Source organism: Fukomys damarensis, unplaced genomic scaffold (assembly GCF_012274545.1).
Source record: "Fukomys damarensis isolate Sample0158 unplaced genomic scaffold, DMR_v1.0_HiC HiC_scaffold_17, whole genome shotgun sequence".
NCBI lineage: Eukaryota > Metazoa > Chordata > Mammalia > Rodentia > Bathyergidae > Fukomys > Fukomys damarensis.
In genome coordinates, this window is record NW_022900929.1 from 17,935,671 (window position 1) to 17,946,092 (window position 10,422).

At 47.8% G+C, this 10,422-nt stretch overlaps 1 protein-coding gene across 4 annotated transcripts in view; it reads right to left on the reverse strand.

Annotated features, from left to right (window-relative positions):
* Nucleotides 1-10,422, reverse strand: part of LOC104858684 (NADPH--cytochrome P450 reductase) — a 71,414-nt gene that overhangs the window by 49,948 nt on the left and 11,044 nt on the right. The window contains exon 1 of one of the 4 annotated variants that reach the window (XM_010618984.3): nt 1,801-1,863. The exons of 1 other annotated variant lie outside the window; for it this stretch is intronic. The gene's annotated coding sequence lies outside the window, so the exon portion shown is untranslated. Of the gene's footprint in view, nt 1-1,800; nt 1,864-10,422 lie in introns of those variants that run through there. 2 more of the 4 variants (XM_033764882.1, XM_010618983.2) reach the window with 2 other exon arrangements.

A 10,422-nucleotide genomic window follows, 5' to 3' on the forward strand; every position in this document is an offset into this window, starting at 1 on the left:
GAGGCAATGGCAGGTCCTAAAATTTCAGGCTTATCAGGTAACACACACATCTCAGGGTTGCTAAAAAACTACTACCCAGGTGTATTCATCTTTCCAAGCGCCAAATTCCTGGGATTTGTTTCATTCCAGAATGCATACTCAGAATGCATAATTCCAATTATTTCTTGTTTTTGAGACAGGGTCTCACTCTAATTCAGGCTGGCCTTGAACTCACTATGTAGTGCAGGCTGACCTCAAACTCATGGCGATCCTCCTACCCCAGTCTCCCATGTGCTGGGATTACAGGCACATGCCACAATGCCTGGCCCGATTGTTTTTCTCTCCTTCTTGCCCTCTCTCTTTCTTTCCCTGTCTCCCTCTCAAGATGTCAAGAATTTAAGGGAGTTAAGGCTACTGAAACACTATCACTAGACGTTAATATTGCATTCTCTCAAATGCAGGCCTGTTTTGGGGGGTCACTTTTGACAATAAGCTATCTGTTCCAGGAACCCTATTCCCATTATCAAAGGATATGAAAGTCAACAACTACTCTTTCAAAAGAAAAATAAGACAATCCTTAGAGGGTTCCTAAGAAAAAGAAAGTGGATCTTTCTGGGTTCCCCGTTTACTAGCTGGGTCATGCTGGCCTGATTTTCCAAGCAAACACCACTACTTTAGGGGGATTAACTTTAGGAGTGTTTTAATGATCCTTGGCCTTCACTGCAGACAGGGAATAAGAATTACAGCATTGTAGAGAGGACACCAGGTCTCAGAGAGTTAGATAGCTGCTCTGCTTACAAAAAAACTTCACAATCTCAATACCACTCTCTGAAACCCTGTCTTGATCCTTAAAACCTCAACTCTGTGCAGGCAGCAGTCTGTGTCACTGACAACAAAGCAGAGGCTCCAAGAAGTTATGCATCCTATCAAGGTGCTAAGATTCAAACCTGAGACTCCTCAGCGCCAATCTAGCCTCCCTTTCTGCTGGCATTATCCTCTGGCTTGGTCAGATTCAAAGAGAAGACTGCAGTTTTATGGGTCTAAAAGAGGAGAAGTTTTCATGGAAACGAACCCAAACTCCCCAATAATGGCCACTAGCTTACACAATCATGGCTCGTCTTGAGAGATGAAAAGCAAAAGGTTGAGGTCAAGTAATCCAGAAATCCACCCTCATCGGTCCCCCACCCCATTCCACCGCCTAACACACCTCAACCTTTTACCCATCTGCTCCCAGGAGCCAAGGGTGTCACGGCTGCCCAGGGGAGGCAAAGGTGTGTCGCAGCGGCACCCGCCTGAAGGGACACCGCCTTAGGGATGCAGTCAGGGCGATGCCCAGAAGCCCTCGATTCAGCCCACCTGATGCAGCACAGATTCGGGTCCCATCCGCACTCACTGTGCGCATACCGCATGAGTGATCTCTGTAATTCGCTGCTTCCCGAGTCCCATAGCATAGATGGGGAAACTGAGGACCGAAGACTTAAAGTGGCTTAACACAAAGGGCGGAACTCTACGACTGGAGCCTGGGCCCTCAGTCGCCAAGATTCGACTCTCGGGAGACGGGCCTGTCGGGCTCGCTCGGCCCGGGGAGGTAGAAACAACGACCCTCCGGCTGCAGCCAGAAATTAATTTCAGGGGAAGGGCAGCCCCGTGAGGGCTGAGGGGGAAACCGCGCCTTCCGCGCGAGCTTTCGGTGAGATACGCCGCAACCGGGTCTGAGAATCTTTCCCAACGCCAAGAACCAGCGGCTGCTTGGACAGAAGCGTCCAGGGGACCCCGAGGGCCGTACCTCACCCACCCAGCGAACCCATAGAGTTCACTCACCGCGGGAGACACACAGCTCTCTGTCTCACCTGGGCAGAACGCAGGCCTCTCCACTGAGGTGCCAACCACTGCCCGCAAGTTCGCAGGGGGGTGGGCGTGGCCGTCGCGGCCGCCGTCCAGCCGCACGTACGTTCTGGAGACGAGTCTGCCACTTTGATTCCCCCTGCGAACTCGAGCTCTTGGTACAGCCCAGCCTGATCACGGACCCACGCCTCAGCGGACGGCCCCGCCCCCTGGCCAGTCACTCAGTTCCGGGGCGGGATACATCCTTTGAGGCTGTTTTTTATTCTCTGACCTTAAAGTCTCCCAATCTCGGGTCACTGCGGGGCCAGGGTTGTGAGCCAATCCAAGAGTCCTCCTGTTGCTGGCCGCTGCTCTCGTGTGAACTCAGCTGTGGTCTGGGGTCACTCCAACTTGACCGCGGTGGGCTGGGACTTGGAGGCTGTCTTGCTTGGGTGCGGGAAGCGGCCAGGCTGGAGGGGAGGGCTAGACCAAAGAGACCCTGAAGGCACGGAAGGTTTGAAAGTCTGGCTTCCTCTGTTGGTGGTGAGAATCCCTCCGTGCCTCCAACCAGGTGATGAGAGTTTAGGATTGAGTGACAGAACCCCTAAGAATCCCCTCTCTACCATTTACAGCATCACAGAGGAAACATCAGGAAACAGGCATCTTACTTCTTTTGCTTCCCCGCTGTGAACCAGTAACTGAATCCTATGGGTTTTATCTCCAAGTTCTCAGTTTTCCTGCTGCCCAGCCCTGGTTCAGACCCAGGCGGGTGACCCTTCCCTGGATGATCTGGAACACTTCCGGTCTATGGCACCTTCAATTTCTCTACTCTAGATAGGGACCTTCTTTTTACTGCCCTGCTCATTGTCTTGACACTATCCTCTCCTCAAAAAAGCCTCACAATGCAGCTGGAAAAAAAAAAAAGTGTACACACTTCATGTTAAAAATACGAACTCATGGATTCTGGATGGGTGAATAAATGATTTGCTCTAAGAAAGAGAAATCCCAAAAGTCTATAGGAGAAAGGAGAATTTTTGTCTGTGATTGCCACTAGGGCTTTCTGAGTGATTACACAAACTCTAGAAGCCCTAAACGAAAAGATTGACAGATTTGTCTATAGTAAAAATTAGCCAGGCATGGTGGTGCACACCTGTGATCCAGGCACTCCAGAGGCTGAGGCAGGAGTATTGCCATGAGTTTGAGGCCAGCCTGGGTTACTTAGTGAGTTCAAGACCAGACTGAACAATGTAGTGAGACTTTGTCTCAAATAAATAAATAAATAAAATTAAAGTGTTTCCAGGTGTGGTGGTGCACACCTGTAATCCCCAGCACTCACAAGATTGAGGCAGGAGGCTTGCCACAAGTTGGAGACCAACACATTGGGCTACACAATGAGTTTAAGGCCAGCTTGAATTACAGAGTAAGACCTTGTCTCAAAACTATTTTTTTTAATGTTATTTTTTGTTTTTGTTTTGTTTTTTGAGATAGGGTCTCACTATGTAGTTGAGACTGACCTGGAACTCGCTATGTAGCCCAGGTTGGTCTCAAACTCACAGTGATCCTCCTGCCTCAGCCTCCCGAGTGCTGGGATTACAGGCATGCGCCACCATGCCCGGCTCAAAGACAATATTTCCATCACCCCTGGAGTTTCTTTTTTTTTTTGGTACCGGGAATTGAACTCGGGTCCTTGCGCTTGCAAGGCAGGCCACCAAACCACTGAGCTAAATCCCCGGCCCCTTTTTTAAATGTTATATTCATCAATCCTGATATGGTAGCCCACACTTATAATCCCAACACTCTGGGAGGCTAAAGCAGGAGGCTTGCAAGTTTAAGCCTCACCCGTGCAACTTAGTGACTTAGCATGAGCCTGTCCCAAATAAAAACAAAAAGGGGGGCTGGGGAGATAACTCAGTGTGAAGGCCCTGGGTTCAATCCCCAGTACCAGGAAAAACAAAAGCTAGATGTGTGGCAAAGACTAGTAAGCAAAGACAAATGACAAACTAGAAGAAAATATTTACAACTATAGTCAAAGGACTAGTTGATCTAATAAAGAGCTCCTACCACTCAATAAGGGACTACTTAATATAAGTGAGCAAAAATAGAAATCTCAGCTTCCAGCAAAAGGAAATACTTCTTAATTATCTGAAAAGTTTCTCAACATCATGCATAAAAGAAATATAATTTAAAACTTGACTGAGATACCATTGCTCACCTATGACCAAATCCAAAAGTTTAATGATACCCAGTTAGAGAAGCTATGTGGAAACAGACCTGTCATTTATTGTTCCTACATCCATATATAGACATGGTTCAGCCATTAAAACCAACCAAGAAAAAAAAGTTATCGCTGCCTTGCAAGCACAAGTTCCTGCGTTCAAGATCCCTGAAATTGCAAGGGAAAAAAAAAAAAAGTCATTGCTGATACAGAGCAATTCCGGAGGTAAATCAATAAAGGTATAGGCAAGATGGAACCATGATTATCTCTGGAAAATGTGGAGAATGGGAGATGGGAGCAAAGGCAAGCTTCCCTGTTTATTCCTTGTATCTTTCAAACTGTATTGTATTCTAAGTCAAACACCTCTACCATCTTACCAGTCAGCACTTTAGCACTGAGCAACACACCCAGCCCATAAATTCCTTTTTAATATCAACACAATCTTGTTGTTGGCCAAAGAACTAACTCATTCACTGGCTCCCACTACCTAAAGAATAGTAAATATGGACTTCTCAAGCAGAATTACACGTATGGGGATTATAGACAGCATATTTCTGCCTTTTCCCCTCCATTTCTGATCATCTGCACTGCCCAGACAGGATAAATTCTTACCTTGTTTCACATTTTCACCTGATCCTTATCCCCAAGCTGATAACTGTCTGTCTTTGTCCTATGCCTGATGTCCTAGATGTTACCTCTTGAGTCCTGAACCACAGAATTAAGCCTCTTAAACCACAGTTCACCTCCCTTGCCTACACCTTTCCAACATAATTATTTATGTACCTGAAGTTCCTGTTAGTCGTCTTGGTAATTTAAGAAGCAAACTTAGACTTTCCATTTTTGATTCATGAACCATAAGCAATATCTTTTTTTCCCCAGTACTGTGGATTGAACTCAGGGCCTTCACGCTGAACTACATCTTCAGCCCTTTTTTATTTTTTATTTTGAGACAGAATCTTGCTAAGTTCCTAAATTGCCCAGGCTGAACTAGAACTTAAAATCGTCCTGCCTCAGCCTCCCAGTGTGCTGGGATTACAGGTGTACACTACTATGCCCAATATGTAGGTATATTGTTTAATGTTGTACAGAGTAGCACCCTTGCTTTGCCTTCCCTTGACCCTGCCCCCTGCCACTAACTCCAACTTCAGCCATCTCAATCTCTATATTTTGATTAAATGCCTAGTAGCATATACATTCTGAATATATTTCTTTTGGTCTGTAGCTGGGCCTATATGGTGGATACAGAATTACAGGAATCTTCTCGTGCTGCCCTCCTCTTTCTACAGGCTGACTGGCTTTTGTTTTGTTTTGTTGTATTTTTCCTGGCACTATTTAAAAGAAACAGATCCTCCACTTCACCACGAATCTGGAGCTACCAAGCTTTTTCCAAAGATATCCTTCCTCCAGGGCTCTCAGACCAACACTCTGGCCCCATCCAGATGGGCTGCTGTCAAGGAGGGAGGCTGAATTCATATTTCCATTCTCATACCAGGTACACAAGTGAAGTTTGTAGAAGAAATGGCTCTCCTGTGTCTGGAATGCAGGGGCATTCAAAATTTGGCCCCACCCTGTCTTTCCAGTTTGATCTTTGCAAGGGTTTAAGATTCTAGAAGAGTAAACAGTTTGTTCAAATCCACATAAACATTATGCAATAGTTTTAATCCTTTTCATAGGTACAATATAATATGTGCTTAGACATTTTCTTCTGGCAATGATAGCTATTATTTTTCTAGCAAAACTGGACAAATCCTTGTAAGTACTGGGCACTTTCTCACCTCTGAACTATTAGGAATGTAGTTCTTTTCCATGTCCACTTGTCCATGTGCTACCCACACTCCTATCTCTGGAAAGTCACTTGAATCCCTCCAAGTCATGGCTCCCACAGGACTCCAGCCCTCCAAGGCCCAGAGTATTGGAAGCCCTGAAGGGTAAGTGTGTATTATCCACCCCCTCTCTTTGCCTCCCCCTAAATTTCTGCCAAAAGCAGGCAGTAGGGGAAATTTGCTGGGTGAAACCATTCAGGATTTGAGAAGGCTAGAGCTAAGGAACTTGAGTTTGGATGGAAAGCAGTAGGGGTTAAAAGGGCCAGGACCTTCCAGGCAGCGTGGGCTGGATTTCCAGAGTTTAGGTTTAGGTGGACATCTATCTGGACACTGGACAGCAGCATTTCAGGACATTGTGCTGGTCATTGCAGGACAAGGACTTTGTGGCTTATCCAGTACTCTGTGTATTTGCATATTTTGAGGACTCCCTCCACAGAACACAATGGAGGAAGAGGTTTGTCCTGCTGTGGATGTGGGTATGGCTGCCTCAACACCGGCTCAGGAAGGTGTGATCCTACCAGGGCAATGGAAGGCCACCAGCACGGGAGGCCTTTTGCTGCTGCAAGTGGTGCAGTCTCATGTCTCACCCAGCCTGGCTCTTCTAAAAGTGAACAACCTGAAAATTTAGGGTACCTACCACCAAGACAGGGCTCAGGGACTGTGCAGCTAGAGCTGTTCCTGAAAGCAATGCTTCTTTCCCTGAGCCTGAAGGAAATAGGGAAGCTTTTTGAAGGGGACAAAGCGGGGTAGGAAGTGCTACAGATGGAACCTAGGGCTTTGTGCATGCTAAACACACATGGCTACCACTGAGCTATACACACAGAGCCCTGGGGAAGCTTGGGGTGTGTGTGTGTGTGTGTGTGTGTGTGTGTGTGTGTGTGTATGTGTGTATGTGTGTGTTTGGTACTGGGGATTAAAACCTAGTGCCTCATGACACTCAGCTACATTCCCAGCACACCCTCTTTTTTCAGACAGGGTCCTACTCATTTACTAAATTGCTCAGGCTAGGCTTGTGAGCCTCCTGCCTCAGCCCCCCAGAGGGCCGGGATTATAGGTGTGCCATGCCCACCATGCCCACTTCCCGGGAAAGCTTCTAAACAAGACGCTACCTTGGTCTGTATCTGTACCCTGAAGACCTTTCCTGGTTCTATAGAACCAAACATTTACTGAGTTCTTGTGATGTGCTCCCACTTGCTTGGGGTTAATGCCATTTATTGAACACCAACTAGATCCTAAGCACTGCTAAACATGTTCCACGTGTTACAGCAAATCTCTCAAAAGTATATACTAGCGTCTCCATTTGACAGACAAGCATACAGAGGCTCAGAGAGGTGAAGGGTTTTGTCTCAAGGTTCCCAAGTAGTAGGTTTTATACAGGGACCCAGCCTGATTACTATCAGCAGGCTAAGCACAGCCAACCCTTCCCCACCTCTTCTGTCCTTGGAGATCAGGTCTTCCCTGGTGGCGCCCTCCCCAGATCCTGGGCAGTATCTGCTTAGTCCATGCATTTCGCATGCTGGTGTGACTCCCCACATTCTCACCCAGAAGCCCCTGCTGCCTGAGAGTCTCAGGACTCTGTTCTGTCCCTGTTCCCTTCAGACTCAGGCTTCCTCTCTTTCATGGGCACCCAGAAGGTTCAGGAATCTCCAACATCAAGGTCACAGTATGTAAACTTCTGCCCAGAGCAGGAAGTCATTCCCAGCATGGCCCAGACTGGGTGATCTGTCCATACACCTGCAGAAAATGAGGACCTCAGAGCCATATAGTACCTGGAGAGGTGTAGTGGTGTAGCTGCCGGAAGGAGCTTCTCAAAATCCACAGTTATGGGGTAGAGGGTTTAGCTCAAAGCCCAGCATGTACAAGGCCCTGGGCTCAATCTCCACTTGAAAAAACTCTGCAGTTGTCATACTGGCTCTCTGACAGTGTCTGAGATGCCACACCTAGTACTTCAAACCCCTGAATCAAGCACAGTCCTGACCGTTTTCCTTGGAGGTTTCCATGAAAGTATGAGGTGAGTCTGCAGAGCTTCTGAACACTCACGGGACTGGAGTGACCCAGAGCCCAGGGCCAGGACAGAGCATTCATCAAAGTTCAGAGCCGGGCGGTGGCACGCGCCTGTAATCCCAGAACTCGGGAGGCTGAGGCAGGAGGATTGGTATGAGTTCGAGACCAGCCTGGGCTATAGAGTGAGTTCCAGGTCAGTTTCAACTACATAGTGAGACCCTATCTCAAAAAACCAAAAAAAAAAAAAAAAAAAAAAAAAAAAAAAAAAAAAAAAAAAAAAAAGTTCAGAGGAAAAGAAATGGCCTCCATCAGGAGCCAAATTCCACTTGGACAGCTACCCAGATGTCTGGCCTTGGCTAAATTTTTATATCCTCTTCCCTGGATAAGCCATTTTCCTTATCAGCAAAATTGGGGTTGAGGGCACATCTTGTCCCTGTGCCTTTTAGCTGGATTCTGACGCTCATGATGATTAACCAGGGGATAGCAGGACAGCTGCCCATGTGAGCTTTATTGTCAAAGAGGAGAGAAAGGAGGAGCCAGAGACCCACCTGTAACTCTTGGCCAAGCCTCAGGCCTGACCTCACTCTTAGGAGGACCTTGAACTTCCTGAAGCCCTTTGATATGCAGTTAATCTCTCCCTTTTACAGACAGGGATACTGAGGCAGAGAAATGGTACAGCCCCATCTGGCTAGTGCTCCCCAAAGGCTCTTCTTTCTCCACAAATGGGATGCTGCTCTGCTTCAGCCTCTTCTGCAAAGGACCCCAGAATCCTCATTCCCTGCTGATGTTGGGGTGTCTGACTTGGCCCTGTTCAAATGCCACAGTCTCAGGCCTGTGGCTGGTCATGAGCCAGGTCCTTATAAAACAGCAAAGGCCCTGGTGCCGGGCCTTACTAAATCAGAGTGCGGTCCTGCCAGCTCCTGGGGGAGCTGGCCAGCTGGGGAGAGGCTGTCTACAGCTGTGGGAACAAGGGTACATCTGAGAGAAAGCAGGGAGAAGGGGACATAGGCCGCTGAGGGACCAGAGCTAGAAGTCAGTGAAAGCTGGGGGTGTCCAGAGGAAGTACAGGGGTGGATTTGTCAAAGGCCGTTCAGCAGGCCACTTGCAGCAGAATTATAGTGGGACTTGTTAAAACTGCCAATGTTCGGGGCATGCCTACCCAAGCCACTAGAATAACATCTCTGGAAGCAAGGCAGAAACGAAAATTTTAAATAATTTCATTCTTAGCCACAGTCAAATTTGAGCAGCTCTGTCTGAAGCCAAAACTGGGAGTGGTGGTAGGGGGCATAAGGGGTGGGTGAGTGGCACCGAGGGAGCAAAGCTGAGGGCAGAGAGGAGGGGCAGTTGCTGTCAAATTAGAGCCCTGACCAGCCTGATTCCCTAAGGTGTTGAAATAGCTTTCCCCAGAACTTCAGCCCTGCCTCCCAGCCAATCCGCAAATCGAGGTCCTCTTTACTGTGTCCAAAGTGCAACAATTTCAAGGGATGGCCCTGAGATTAAAGAATAAAAGGGCCCTTTGGCCACAGTGGAGCAGATCTTTGGCCTGGGTTAGGTCAAGGCCCAGCACAGCCAACTTTGTGACCTGGGATGGATCCTGGGTGGTTTGGAAGAGGACTCCCTGAGTTCATGTGGAAGGGCTCCAGGCCAGGTGGCTTTCGAGGTCCAGGACGCTTTCCTCTTTCTTACTCCCTTCCACCCCATCTTCCCAGATACACACCCTTCCCTTTGTTCCTCTCTCTGTTATGCAACCAAAATTTAAACTCTGCCTGGGGCAGGGCGAGCTTCTCCCAATGAGGAGGGACTTTGAAAGCTTCCTCTCTCTTCCTCCCTCCAAGTTTTTATCCAAGCGCCATTAAACTGGGACCTTTGCCCTCTTTCCTCAGTATGACAAATAACCCCACGATTCTGCTCCCCTAATCTCCTGGCTGTCGCGGGCTGTTGCCATGGCAACCAGGCCAAGTAGCAAAAGGGCTTCTGCAGTGAAGCCTGCTTCACTCTGGCTAACTAAATTGTTCTGATGCCAGTATACCCGTTAGGTGCTTCTGAGGAGTCACTTAGCAGACATTAATAGGAGGCGGTTCCTCACTCACAGGGCCTGGGATCTCCAGGCAGACTCATATTTGAGCATCTACTAGTCTAGTTTAGTGATTCTCCAATCATGGTCCTTGAGCCAGGAACAGCTGTGTCGCCTGCGAATTTATTAGAAATGCCAAATTTCAGCCAGCATGGTGGCAAACACTTGTAATCCCACAGGCAGGAGGATCATAAATTCAAGCCCAGCCTGCACAACTTTTTAAAAAAATTTTGGCTCAAAATTTTAAAAATGTGAAAGGTAGCGGGGAGCTGAGGATATAGCTAAGTGCAAAGGTCCTGGGTTCAATCCCCAATATCACAGAAGACAAAAATCAAAAAGGCCAAGCTGGGTGTGGTGGTGCACGCCTGTAATCCTAGTGCTCAAGAAGCTGAGGCAGGAGGATCGCTGTGAGTTTGAGGCCAGCCTGGGCTACAAAGTGAGTTCAAAAGCCAGTCTGATCTACATAGCAGAGACCCTGTCTCAAAAAAAAAAAAAAAAAAAAA